Below are 5536 nucleotides of genomic sequence, written 5' to 3'. Positions count from 1 at the left end.
TCAGTTGCTCAGTCGTGGCCAACTCTTTGTGACCCCATGAATCGCAGCACGCCAGGCCTCCCTGTCCATCACCAACTCCCGGAGTTTACTCAAACTCATGTCCATCGAGTTGGTGATGCCAGCCAACCATCTCATCCCCTTCTCCTCCCGCCCCCAAACCCTCCCAGCATCAGGGTCTTTTCCAATGAGTCAAATCTTTGTATGAGGTGGCCAAAGTATTGGAGTTTCAGCTTTAGCATCAATCGTTCCAATGAACACCCAGGACTGATATCCTTTAGGATGGACTTGTTGGATCTCTTTGCAGTCCAAGGGACTCTCAAGAGTCTTCTCTAACACCACAGTTCAAAGGCATCAATTCTTCGGCGCTCAGCTTTCTTTACAGTCCAACTCTCACATCCATACATGACTACTGGAAAAACCATAGCCTTGACTAGACGGCCCTGTGTTGGCAAAGTAATGTCTCTGCTTTTTAATGTGCTATCTAGGTTGGTCATAACTTTTCTTCCAAGGAGTAAGCATCTTTTAATTTCATGGCTGCAATCAACATCTGCAGTGATTTTGAAGCCCAGAAAAATAAATTCTGACACTGTTCCCATTGTTTCCCCATCTATTTCCCATGAAGTGATGGGACCAGATGCCATGATCTTAGTTTTCTGAATGTTGAGCTTTAAGCCAAATTTTTCACTCTCCTTTTTCCGTCTTATGAAAAAGGGAATGGGAATATCAGCTGGAAAAGTACAAGTTCCAATTGTGTCCCTGTGAATATAAAATTCAGTTGTTATTTTGAGTTCCGGAGTTAACATGCTTTCTTTTATGACTAGCTGAATTTTCATTTAAAAGCAGAAGAATGAGTCAGAGAGACTGGAAGAAGGGGAAGTACAAGAGATTCCAAGCATGAGAAGGATTCAAAACACTGATGCTGGTTCTGATATGTACAAGAAAAAATTCCTCTATTAGCTAAGGTCAACCCCCAGCTAACAGAAAATGAGGATCTCTGCCCTATAACCATGAGGAATTAGATTCTGCCAACAGCCCGAAAGAGCTTGGAAGTTGATTCTCCCTTGAGTCTTCTCATAAGAACTCAGCTAGCTAATACATTGGTTTTTGTTCCTTGTGAAATCCAGAGCAGAGAAACCAGCTGAGCCAATTTAGACTTCTGACCTATGGAACTGTGAAGCAATAAACTTGTGTGTTTTAAGCCTCTATATCTGAAGTAGTTTATTTATGGTAGCAATAGGAAACTAATACAATATCTTAGACTATCTATCCACAGTTGAACATTCAGAAAACTACAGACATATAAGAATCACAGTGTGAGCCTCTTCCATTTGTGATGCACAGAAATGTGTGATGTTTTAAGCCACCAAATATTCATATGATTCATTAGGTACTAAATAAATGATACAGATATAAGTACTGAGAATTGGGGTCTGCTGCATTAAAAATCAAAGCAAATGTCATTGGCTTAGAGACTAGGTGAAGGGTGAAGCCTTGGAAAGTGGAGAGTAAGTTGTTAGTGAAGGCTGAAAATATGGTGATGAAACTGCGATAGGAAGCTATAAGTAGAAACCAGGTGCCTAGATAATAAACAGAACCCTTCTACCAAATCAGGCAGCAGGAGAGGTAAGAGATGCGGGTTTGATCCCTGGATCAGGAAACTCCCAGGGAGGAGGACATGGCAACTCACTCCAATATTCTTGCCTGGAAAATTTCATGGACAGAGGAGCCTGGTGGGCTACAGTCCATAGGGAGGAGGAAATGGCAACCTATCCAGTATTCTTGTCTAGAAAATCTCATGGACAGAGGAGCCTGGTGGGCTGTAGTCCACAGGGTCACAAAGAGTCAGACAGGACTGAAGCTATTTAGTGCATGCACACATTCGTGTGTGCGCACACGCGTGCACATACACACACACATAAGAATGGATAGTGAGAAGGGCATAATTAGATTCCTGGGAATCAGAAACATTTAAGGGATTCAGAGAGAAAGAGGCTATTAGTAAAGGAGATTGATTGGCAATGTCCTAAGAAATAGGCAGAGGACCAAGAAAGAATGATGCAAGCAAATCAAAATGATGGAGGTGCCAGAAAGTTGTTTGACTATGTTAATGTATGTGTGTATCAGAAAAAAAATTTATAAGTATATACAGTGAAATAGTAATGGTGATAATCTTTAGTTAATAGGATTAATATTTATTTCTTCTCCTATTTACTTATATTTTCTATTTTTTCCTATTAAAAATATGTGTAAGCAAAGGGTTTTTCCTACTTTAACATTAATGAAGATATCTTTCTGTACAAAGAAACACTAAAATGCCACAGAGAAATAAATAAAAATGAAAAAGGTGTTGACTTGATCTGGCAATCAATACATTATTTTCAATTTAAAAAGCCATTTCATTTATCAAAAGAGGACTGGACAAAAGATGTGGTTGTTGTTGTGGTTTAGTCACTATGTTGTGTCTGACTCTTTTGCAACTCCATAGACTGTAACCTACCAGGCTCCTCTGTCCATGGGATTTCCCAGGCAAGAATACTGGCATGGGTTGCTATTTTCTTCTCTAGGGACTTTTCCCCACCCAGGGATCGAATCTGTGTCTCCTACATTGGCAGGTGGATTCTTTACCAATGAGGCACCAGGGAAGCCCCAACAGAACATTACTCAGCCATAAAAGAGAATGAAATAATGCCATTTGCAGCTACTTTGGATGGACCTAGAGACTGTCATACTGAGTGAAGTCAAACACAGAAACACAAAAATCATATGATGTCACTTATACGTGAAATATTAAAATGGGTACAAATGAACTGATCTACAAAACAGAAATAGAGTTACAGATGTAGAAAGAAATCTTATGGTTATAAGGGTCAGGGAAAAATTAGGAGGTTGGGATTAACATATACATATACTATATATAAAATAGATAACTAATAAGGACCTACTGTATAGCAAAGGAAACTCTACTCAGTACTCTGTAATGACCTATATGAGAAAATAATCTAAAAATGTATATGCTTAACTGATTCACTTTGCTGTATATCTGAAACTAACACAACATTATAAATCAACTATACTCCAATAGAAATTTAAAAATAAAAAATAAGTTACTTAGGAAGTAAAAAACATTTTTAATTAAAAATGATTTCATATGAATTTGGAAGATGAATGGAGGTTGAGGAATATATGGGAGCATCCACTTCACAGAGCTGTGGTAAGTAACAAACATGAAAAAGTGGGTAAAGAGCTTGGCCAGTGCCTTAAACATATTAATAGAGGAAGCACTCCAACAGCGAACACCAGTTAAGAATTTTAGGAAAGGATGACAATATCTATATTATGGTGAACACTTTTTGGATATAGGTTACCTTCAGCAAATCCTTTTGTTTGAATCTGTCTCCTCATCTGTAAATTGTGACTAGGAATATCTACATATGTTTGGTCACAAGGTTAATAATTTGATATTATGTGCAAAGCCCAAGCCATAAGCTTTGGTTTTGAAATATTTCTGAATTACTGAAATAAAGAGGTGGAGAGAGCAAGCCTATAAAATCCCTTACAAAAAGTTTGGCAGTGAAATAAAGGAGTGAGTGTGATCAAGATACACAGAGCTAAGGGAGAGTGTTTCAAGACAGGAGAAATCAAGTATATATGTTTATTTTCAGAAGAGAAAGAAATAATGAAGAGTGATAAGATAAAGCTATGAAAAAAGAACTGATGATTAACTTATGAAACAATATTATTGAAGGAATGGGAGTAGATGGGCTCTAAAGCATGGGAAAGGCTTTATCTCAGTGATCTTTCCTGTGAGAGCTGAAATCTGGGAAAGTATTTTCATGGTGTGTCCCAGCTTGAGTATGTTTCCACCTTAAGCTTGAAGAATATTCACTGACTCTTACAAGTTTGAAAGTGAAGAACTAAAGAGCCTCTTGATGAAAGTGAAAGAGGAGAGTGAAAAATCTGGCTTAAAGCTCAACATTCAGAAAACTAAAATCATGGCATCCAGTCCCATCACTTCATGGGAAATAGATGGGGAAACAGTGGCTGATTTTATTTTTGGGGGCTCCAAAATCACTGCAGATGGTGACAGCAGCCATGAAATTAAAAGATGCTTACTCCTTGGAAGGAGAGTTATGACCAACCTAGACAGCATATTCAAAAGCAGAGATATTACTTTGTCAACAAAGGTCCATCTAGTCAAGGCTCTAGTTTTCCAGTAGTCATGTATGGATGTGAGAGTTGGGCTATAAAGAAAGGAATTGATGCTTTTGAACTGTGGTGTTGGAGAAGACTCTTGAGAGTCCCTTGGACTGCAAGGAAATCCAACCAGCCCATCCTAAAGGAGATCAATCCTGGGCGTTCATTGGAAGGACTGATTTTGAAGTTGAAACTCCAATACTTTGGCCACCTGATGTGAAGAGCTGACTCATTTCAGAAGACCCTGATGCTGGGAAAGATTGAGGGCAGGAGGAGAAGGGGACAGCAGAAGATGAGATGGTTGGATGGCATCACTGACTCAGTGGATATAGGTTTGGGTAGACTCTGGCAGTTGGTGATGGATAGGGAGGCCTGGAGTACTGCGGTTCATGGGGTCACAAAGAGTCAGACATGACTGAGCGACTGAAATGACTGAACTGACAGAACTGACAAGTTTGAATGTGATCATCATCATAATAATCACTTCCTTGCTTTTCTTGTTGTATAATAAAAATCATCCGTCCCCCCCCAAAATAAAAGAAATTTAGAAAGATATTTGACTGAATAAAAAAATGAGAGAAATATATTTACTTGAGTAATGCCTTATACAAACACCTTACCCCAAATTATTGCTAGATTCCAGATATCCTTATACAATTAAGCCTCAGTAATTTGAATTCCCACTTCATATAAACACTGATTAGCACAAGGTATGTGCTTGTTCCTTTAGTACCCTGAATTAACATTTGAGCACTTTTAATTTTGGAAGTTGTGTAAAAGGAACATTTTTAAGGTATTTTTGGCAGGTGCTTTGGCTAGCTTAACTGAATCTATTCATTAGTACAAGGGGACATTTTCCACTAGTTGAAGACCAACCATAAGGTAAAGCTTACTGAGTAAACATTTCTGTTTACTTGTCATGGCAAATTATTTGATTTACATTTGAACTAGTTTGCTATAGACAATAGATTTCCTTGATAAATTAATAAATAACACATAGGGGCCAAGGTACATGGCTGGTAATATGTTAAGGACAACATAACATTGAAAGGTTTTAAATAAAGTGAATAATAATATAATTCAGTTCAGTTCAGTCACTCAGTCGTGTCCAACTCTTTGGGACCCCAGAATTGCAGAATGCCAGGATCTCTGTCCATCACCAACTTCTGGAGTTCACTCAAACTCATGTTCATCGAGTCTGTGATGCCGTCCAGCCATCTCGTCCTCTATCGTCCCCTTTTCCTCCTGCCCCTAATCCCTCCCAGCATCAGTGTTTTTTCTAATGAGTCAACTCTTCGTATGAGGTGGCCAAAGCACTGGAGTTTTAGCTTTAGCATCAGTT

Source organism: Bos taurus, chromosome 3, assembly GCF_002263795.3.
Source record: "Bos taurus isolate L1 Dominette 01449 registration number 42190680 breed Hereford chromosome 3, ARS-UCD2.0, whole genome shotgun sequence".
In the NCBI taxonomy this organism is placed as follows: domain Eukaryota; kingdom Metazoa; phylum Chordata; class Mammalia; order Artiodactyla; family Bovidae; genus Bos; species Bos taurus.
Note: the sequence above shows the minus strand (reverse complement) of the source record.